Source organism: Elephantulus edwardii, unplaced genomic scaffold (genome assembly GCF_000299155.1).
Source record: "Elephantulus edwardii isolate Elephantulus edwardi_28Jun2011 unplaced genomic scaffold, EleEdw1.0 scaffold00083, whole genome shotgun sequence".
NCBI lineage: Eukaryota > Metazoa > Chordata > Mammalia > Macroscelidea > Macroscelididae > Elephantulus > Elephantulus edwardii.
The window spans coordinates 14,644,713-14,653,679 of record NW_006399833.1 but is presented as its reverse complement, the minus strand read 5'-3'; the positions used below and the strand labels follow the sequence as shown (position 1 = coordinate 14,653,679).

The following is an 8,967-nucleotide window of genomic DNA, read 5'->3' as shown; positions in this document are numbered from 1 at the left end:
TCTATCTCTGTTTCATTGACTATGCAAAGGCATTTGACTGTGTAGATCACAACAAGCTGTGGCTGACTCTGAGAAGAATGGGGATCCCAGAACACTTGATTGTGCTTATGTGAAATGTATACTTGAACCAAGAGGCAAATACCAGAACAGAGCAAGGGGACATGGCATGTTACAAAATAAGGGTTCCCACCAGTTATGTGTCTTATCTCCATACCTTTTCAATCTATATGCAGAATGGGCTCTCATACAGTGTTGGCAGGATTTTAAGATAGTACAATCAGTCTGGAAGGCAGTTTGGCATTTCCTAAAGAAACAAAAATACCTGACATCCAAGCAGATATATGCACACCCATGGTTATTGCGGCTTTGTTCACAATAGCAAGGAGTTGGAAACAACCTAAGTGCCCATCAACAAACGAATGGATAAAGAAGCTGTGGTGTCTTCACACAATGGAATACTATGCTGCATTGAAAAACAAGGAACTCATGCAATATTATTCAAAATGGGTGACCCTGGAGGACATTATACTGAGTAAAGTATCTTAGTCACAAAAGGACAAATACTGCATGGTGCCACTGTTGTAAAACAGGACTGACCTCAGGGTTGGGTGGAGACTAAGAAAGATGGGTTCAATAATGCATACTGCATTGAAACAGATGAAGGAGAAAACTGTTCAAAAGGAATATGTGATTAGGTATTTTTGTCATGACAGGTGTCTAGAGCGAAGGCTACATGGTGGGGGAGGGTTTGTAAAAGAATGAAAGAATTTTTCTTTTACTTTTCCAAGATGGTAGTGTACTAGGGGGGAGGATTGGGAGGGGAGAAAAGTGCAATAAGGAATGAATGCAAATTCAAAATATCTGTAAATTTTTACTGAAATTAACAATGAATTTAAAAAAATAAATAATAAAAAAATTTAAAAAACCTGGAAAAAAAAGTACTGCATAACGTGGGAGAGACTGGAGAGCATTAAAACAAACAAAAAACCAAAAGCAAAAAACACCTGAAGATAGGAACTCTGTATGACCTAGCTATTCTACTATTTGAGGTCCTCTGAATGTGAGTGAACTAAGTCTCATAAGGACAAATATTACATAATAATACGATTATTGGAACAATCAGTGGATAACTAGTAAAACATGTATGGAGATTGATGGGTGAGGGAGGGAGTAAGGATGGGTAGGAATGAAATCGCAAAGTTGCACAATTTAATGTGTGGGGAGAGTACAGGGAATGGGTAAGAGCTGGTGGGGATCCAAAAAGACAGAGTGGTGGGCAACGTCCAATGATGATTATTTTCATAAACTTTATAAAACATCACGAATGGAAATGACTGTATGAAACAATGTGAACAAAGAATAATGAGAATCACAATGTATGCAAACTCTTTAAGTAAACCAATATAAAATAAAAATTTAAAAATACAAACAAAATAATGCATGCCTTTGGAATCCAGCTGCTGGTCGGGGAGGGATGGACAATCTCCTCCTATGTGATTAACTGCATTTCATTCAGACTAGACAAGATACAGTGATAACAACAGAGAAACATCAACTAAGAATTTGTGAGAACTACAACCAACATATGAAGACTACTAAGCAAGAGCCAACAATGGCAGACAACAACCTGGAATTAATACATAGGACAACACACTGAAGAAACCTATCCAGAGACAGAAATACTGGATGTAAAATAAACTTTTAAGACTGAAAACAAGGAAAGGTATCAGTCTCTAAAGGAGGACAATTACAAATATAAAAAAGCAAATAAATAGTTTTAGGAAGTCTTTCAAATGGAGAGGAAGATAAGGCAATTTTAAAGTAAAGTGAACTGTTTCAGAATTGAGAATTAAATTTTAACTTACACGTAAACCAAAAAAAAAATAATAAACCATTTTCTAAAGATAGAAAAGAGGAAATCATAAAAACCTAGTAAAAATGAAGCCAACAGCAATAAAGGGAATTATAAGAAAGCCATAAATAAAACACAGAAAAGTAGCTGGAACAAAGAAATCTGCAACATCACACACATACAAAAAAGTAGCATTATGACAGCACTAAAATCATAGCTACAGTGAATTCAGGTGCCCATGGTGTCCATGGAACTATGCTTGTCCAAAGGTAATTCTGTTTTCATGATTCATATCTACCAGTGGCTCAGTGAAAGAAAGATGGGCAATCCCTCCTCTGTCCTTTACACATCTTAAAACCCACTGGAAGGGCAACTGTGAGTCAGTTCTGACTGGAGAGCAATGAATTTTCATAGATAATCACAGAGAACTCTGGTGATGTAATTAATGAGTTGCACTACTAACCTAAAGACTGAGTGACTTGAAAAACTCAAATGCAACAGTGATTTTTTAGAAAAAAAGATGCTCAGACTTGCTGACACAGTAGAGCCCATTGTGACACACTGCGTGTCATTCCACCTGTTTAAACAGCTTCTGGATCTAGTAAATAATGTAACATTAAAAACTGCCTCCTAATTAGTGTGTAAACGTTCTTATGCGTGTATTTCAAAACATTAAAATAATCCTACTGCAGAAGACGAGGTTGCGCATGCGCTGTGCTAGGAAAGATGCGGAACTTGGGCACGCTGGAGTCGGGAGCATGGAGAGCACGCAGGGTCGTCGAGGGCACGCTGGGGTGTCGCAGGGCACGCTGGGGCGTCGGAGGGCACGCAGGTGCGTCAGGGGCACGCTGGTACGTCGGGGGGCACGCTGGGGCGTCGAGGGCACGCTAGAGTATCGAACGATAGAGACGACCTCCATGATGGACGTGTTTCTGGTGATTCGGCGCAACGAGTCCAAAATCTTCACCTACGCCAAGGAGTCGAGCACCGTTTTCGAGCTGAAATGCATCATTGAGGGCTTCCTTCAGCGTCCGCCTGACGAGCAGCTCCTCTACAAGGACGACCAGCTCCTGGAAGACGAAAAGACGCTCTCCGAGTGCGGCTTCACCAGCGAGACGGCGAGTGCCCAGGATCCGGCCACGGTGGGACTGGTCTTGTGGCCCGATGACACTTTTGAGCATGTCGTCTTCGATCCCAGGTCCCAGGATCTGCAGGACGTGATGGGGCCGCAGGATTCCTGAAGCAGCGACGAAGAACAGGCTGGACTGGGGGGGTGGTGCCCCCTATCTCACTCAGCCCTTCTCATAAATAGATTTGGATGTTAAAAAAAATCCCCAAATCCAATATTAAAAAAAGTTTGTTCAGAAATCAGTGTTTGTGTATGTGTGAATACAAGGTTACAGCTGTTTTAGCTACGTGAGAAACAGCTTGGAAATTAAAAATTTCTAAAATACTGTTGAGTATGAAGATTTTACACTTTAAATCTTAAGATATTAATTAGACTACAAAGATTTTTTTAAAAATATGTAATATTTTCTTGGTTTCTTCATTACATGATTGAGATTATTTAGATTGGTGGGAGGAAATTCAGGGTTGCTCCATTAATTCATGTTTTGAAAATGTTCAAAATCTACCTAAATAGGTGAATAAAATATTAAGTATGTTGTTGCTGGAGAAGAGTATTGAGGGTACCATGGACTGCTAGGTAAACAAACAGGGAGAGCGTAAAACCAGGCTGCTCTTGGAGGGAAGGATTCTGGGGCTTCGTCTGGCATACTTTGGACATGTTGCCAGGAGGGACGTGTCCTTGGAGAGGGACATCATGCTTGGGAGGGTGGAGGGACTGCGCAAGAGGGCAAAGATCCTCTATGGGGCGGATTGATCAGTGACTGGGATAATCGGGATGGGAGTGCCAGACAGTGCGATTGGCACAGGATAAAGAAGAGTTTAGGGCTGTTGTTCATAGGGTCGCTATGAGTCACAAGGGACTCCACGGCTAACAACAATATATACTGAAGGCTGCATTTCTTGATATTCTCCAAGTGCTTCAAGTCCTCCTCAGTTTCTCCAAGCAAGGTTGTGTCATCTGCATAATGCAGGTTATTGAATCTCCCTGAATTCCTAATGACACACTCCTTTTCATTGAGTTTAGCTTCTCAGATAATTTGCTTAGTAAACAGATTTAATAGTTATATGGAGAAAATACAATCTTGATTCCCTCCCTTATCAATTTTAAACCATGCAGTGTTCACCTGCTCTGTTCACACTATAGCCTCCTGGTCCAGGTATAAGTTTCACATGAACACCAAGTCCAGCCTCCCAAATAATCACATTAGTTAAAAGATAATTTGATCATTTGTAATAAAAGTAATAAAAATGCAATAAAGCATTTGTCTAGCTGAGAAGAGGAACTGATTAGTGAATCTTATTGGGGAATAATTACACCAGAAATGTCAGAACGATAACTGCATTGTGGTTTACCTCCATCCTCCAATACATCAACGGAAAGAGTGTGGGGTGAATTTGAAAGGGCAGTATGAATTATTTACACTTGGTTCACTGAGCTGGTATTCCAGCCACCAAATTTCTTGTTATGTAGATCAGGAACCATTTAAAAATCATGTCAAGCTCTTTCCGCCTCTGGCCGCCACTGCAAGAGAAGCTGCCGCCATGTCTGCCCATCTGCAATGGATGGTGGTGCATAAATGCTCCAGCTTCTTGATTAAAAGGAACAAGCTGACTTACAGCACAGAGCCCAATAACCTCAAAGCCTGCAAATCCTTCCGCTACAATGGGCTGATCCACCACAAGACCATGGGCGTGGAGCCGGCCCCCGACAACAAGGGGGTCATGGTGGTGATGAAGCGGAGGTCAGGCCAGAGGAAGCCGGCCACCCCCTACGTGTGGACCACCATCCACAAGAACGCCCGGGCCACGCTCAGCAGCATCCGCCACATGATCCACAAGAACAAGTACCCGCCCGACCTGCACTTGGCCGCCATCCTCAGAGCCAGCGCCATCCTGCGCAACCAGAAGAAGCCGGTGATGGTGAAGAGGAAGCGCACCCGCCCCACCAAGAGCTCCTGAGCACCAGCCGCCCCAGCCCCCCAGCAATAAAGACAGCTTGGCTCCACAAAAAAAAAAAAAAATCATGTCATGATTAAAGACTATATTCATTTTCTGTGAATCCTGTTAAACAGCTGTGAGTCTACTGGCATCTTCTAGGTAACTTCTCACTTCTTCTCCAACTTTAGTATGCATACAAAATACCATATTACAGAGTGTTACTCGGTAAAACTTTGGGGAGGATTCTTTTTTTTTCTTTTACTTTTTTTTTTATTTTTACAGAGGTTTTGGATTTCCATTCATTCATTGCCGCAATTTTCTCCCTTCCCAACCCTCCCCACCAGCTCGCTTCCCCCTCCGAAGAGAAAAAAACAAAAGTCCTTGATTAGGATTCTTAATATTGTCTGTGAACCAACAAGATCTGAAGTCAGGTTGTTCGTTCTGATCCATTGACTACATTGAAGGAGCAAAGGTGTAAGCTAAATTCATGGGGGGGGGGGTTATAAATAACTTATGTTTTTCGGGAATGAGACACATTATGTCTTTTATTATATTAAAACACAGGATGGTTTTCATCTTAACATTTACCTGACTTGTAAACTCCATGAAAAGGGAGATTACATTTTCTCTATAAGCTCCCACAACAAGGTCTTTTATGTACATTTTTTAGCATCCTGGAAACACTGCATTGAAGTGGAAATCTTTGATAACAATGAGGTTGGCAATGAATATTGTATGGACCATTTATTTTTCTTTCAGGTCTTTAAACTACTAACAACCAAAAGTACCTTGAAATTTTCCTTCCTATCTGTCCATCAAATTACTCAAAATTTTTCTTGACTCTTGATGACATTCACAATGTGGAAAAATGGTTGGCATACAGATACCAGAGATACGTCTATCTTTGCTTCATTGACTATGCAAAGGCATTTGATTATGTAAACCACAATAAATTGTGGCTAATCTTGAGAGGAATGGGAATCCCAGAACGCTTGATTGCGCTCATGTCAAACCCATGCTTAGAACTGGAACAGAGCAAGGAAACACTACGTGGTTCAAAATTAGCAAAGGGAGTGTGTCAGGCATATATCCTATTTCCATACCTTTTCAATCAGTATGTGAAACAGATCATTTAGGAGGCTGGATGTTATGAGGAGTGTGGTATCAGGATTGGAATTGGAGGAAGAATCATCAACAACCTGCATTATGCATATGACACAAGCTTACTTGCTAAAACTGAGGTGGGCGTGAAGCATTTGCTGCATAGGGACAAGGACTGTAGTTTGGATTTTTGAGTTTTTTAATTAATTTTTTTAAATTGTGAATTTAATGAATGTTTACAGAAAAGTGAGATTTTCATTGATTGTTGCACATTTTTACCCTTTCTCCCTCCATTCCCCTCCTCCAGTTCACTTTTGTGGGGGGAGGGTTGTTGGTTTTTTTTTTTTAACATTCATTCACTGATGCACAATTACCTCCCTCCCCCCAGTCCTCTTTGCATTGTACCTCTTATTCTGGGCCTTTATCATACATATGATGCCTAATCATATATTCCATGTAAACAGTTCTTTCATCACTTCCAGTGCAGTGTTCATTATCTATCTACTCATATATTCTCCTCACAAACCCTTATGTCAGACCTGCTTTATAATATGCAGTATCTGTCCATCTGTGAGTAAGCTATTTCACTGAGCATAATGTCCTGCAGAGTCATCCATGTTATGCAATGTTTTATGAGTTCATTGTTTTTCTTTGTTGCATAGTATCCCATTGTATGAATATATCATTGTTTTTCTATTTATTTGTTAAGGGGCACTTGTGTTGCTTCCATCTCTTTGCTATTGTAAATAACACAGCATTAGCATGGGTGTGCATAAATTTCAATGATGGTTATGGTTTCTTTAGTGTATATTCACAGTAGTAGCATTGCTGGGTCTAATAGTATTTCTATTTCCAACTTTGAGAAACTGCCAAACAGCCTTCCATAGTGGTTTCACCATTTTACACTCCCACCAGCAGTGAATGAGGGTTCCAATCTCTCCACAACGTTACTAGCATTTATTGTTTGCTGCTCTGTTGAACGTTCCTATTGTTGCTGGGGAGAAATGATATTTCATACTTGCTTTTATTTGCAACTCTCTGATAGCTAGGGATTTTGAACATTTCTTTTCTTTTTTTTTTTCTGCCTCTTGGATGCTAACAACATTTCTTTATGTGTTTGTTTGCCATATTTTTAGATTGGGTTGTTTAACCTCTTACTGAGGTCCTTGAGTAATCTATAAAGTTTAGATATGAGACCCTTATCAGAAATATCAGTACCAAATATTTTTCCAAATCTCTGCCTTTCCTTTTTACCCTGTTGCAGAAGTTTTTTGATGTTCATTGGGATTTAATTCTTAGAAGGTCTATTTTGTTTTCTCCTGGTTTTAGGATTTTCATTTATGCTTGGAAGACTGTTCATACTGTGGATTAGGGATTGTAGAGTTCTTCCAAGCTTTTCTCTAACAACATCTATATACTTTAGTTTTAATCTTACCTCCTTGATCCACCTTGAGCTGGGTTTTGTATATGGTGTGAAATGTGAGTCTTGCTTCAATTTTCTACAGATGGTTTTCCAATTTTGCAAACATGATTCGCTAAAAAGCCTATTGTTTCTGCACTTAACTAGTTTTGTCTCCTTGTCTAAATTGAGTTGAGCATAGGTAGACGAGCTAATTTTGGGGTTATCAATTCTATCCCATTGATCTATGTGTCTGTCAGTCACTGTACCAGTACCATGCTGAGTAGAGCACCACAGCCGTGTAGTATGATTGGAGATCTGGAAGTGAGATGCCTTCTCCCTTTTTTAGGAGTGCTTTGCTTATTCGGGGTCTCTTGCCATTCCAAATAAAATTGGAAATTATGTCTTCCAAATCGTTGAAGAATGGCATTGGTATATGTATATTGTGTTGTTGTTGTTGTTATGTGCCGTCAAGTTGCCTGCAACTCATAGCGACCCTATGTACAACAGCCCTAAACGCAGCTCTGTCCTGTGCCAATCGCACCGTCTCCAACACACCCATCCTGATTACCCCAACCACTGAATTAATCCACCTTATAGGGGGCCATCCCCTTCTCCGCTGGCCCTTCACCCTACTAAGCATGATGTCCCTCTCCCAGGACCTGTCCCTCCTTGCAACATGTCCAAAGTATGTCAGATGGAGCCCTAGAATCCTTGCCTCCAAGGAGCAGCCCGGTTTGACCCTTTCCAGGATGAATCTGTTTGTTTTCCTAGCAGTCCAAGGTACCCTCAATACTCTTCTCCAGCACCACAGCTCAAAGGCATCAATCCTCTTCTGTCTTCCTTAGTCATTGTCCAATTCTCTGAGGCATAACAAGTGATAACAAAGACCATGGCCTGTATCAGGCGCACCTTAGTCTCCAAAGAGACACCATTGCTCTTCACTACTTTGGAGAGGTCCCTAACAGCAGACTTTCACATGGCAATGTGCTTTTTAATTTCCTGGCTGCTGGTGCCAAGACTGTTGACTGTGGAGCCAAGCAAACTAAAGTTGTGTACAATGTCAATCTCTTCCCCATCCATCCTGATGCTGCCAGTTGGCCCAGTGGTGAGAATCTTTGTCTTCTTGACATTGAGCTTCAATCCATATTGGAGGTTGCAGTCCTTGGCCCTCTGCAGCAAGTGCTTCAGGTCCTCCTCAGTTTCAGCAAGCAGGGTTGTGTCATCTGCATATTGGGATTGTATTAAATGTGTAGATTGGTAGAATTGTCATTTTCTTGATACTGATTCTTTCTATCCATTAGCCTAGAAAATTCAACCATTTCTCCAGGTTTCTGTTTATTCCTTGTAGTAATGTTTTGTAATTTTCTTTGCTTAGCTCTTTTGTGCCTTTAGTTAGGTTTGCTCCCAAGTATTTGATCTTGTGATTACCTATTGTACTGGGTATTGTTTTTCTTATAGATTTTTCTGTATTCTCTTTGTCACTGTAGAGGAATCCAATTGGGTTTTTTTATGCTGATCTTGTATCCACTACTATGCTGAATTGGTT

The 8,967-nt window shown here is 40.7% G+C and overlaps 2 pseudogenes; both read left to right on the top strand.

Moving 5' to 3' along the window:
• The first annotated feature begins 2,772 nt into the window (after positions 1 to 2,772).
• Positions 2,773 to 3,177, top strand: LOC102871777 (annotated as a pseudogene).
• Positions 3,178 to 4,522: 1,345 nt separating this feature from the next.
• Positions 4,523 to 4,939, top strand: LOC102844906 (annotated as a pseudogene).
• Positions 4,940 to 8,967: the final 4,028 nt, after the last annotated feature.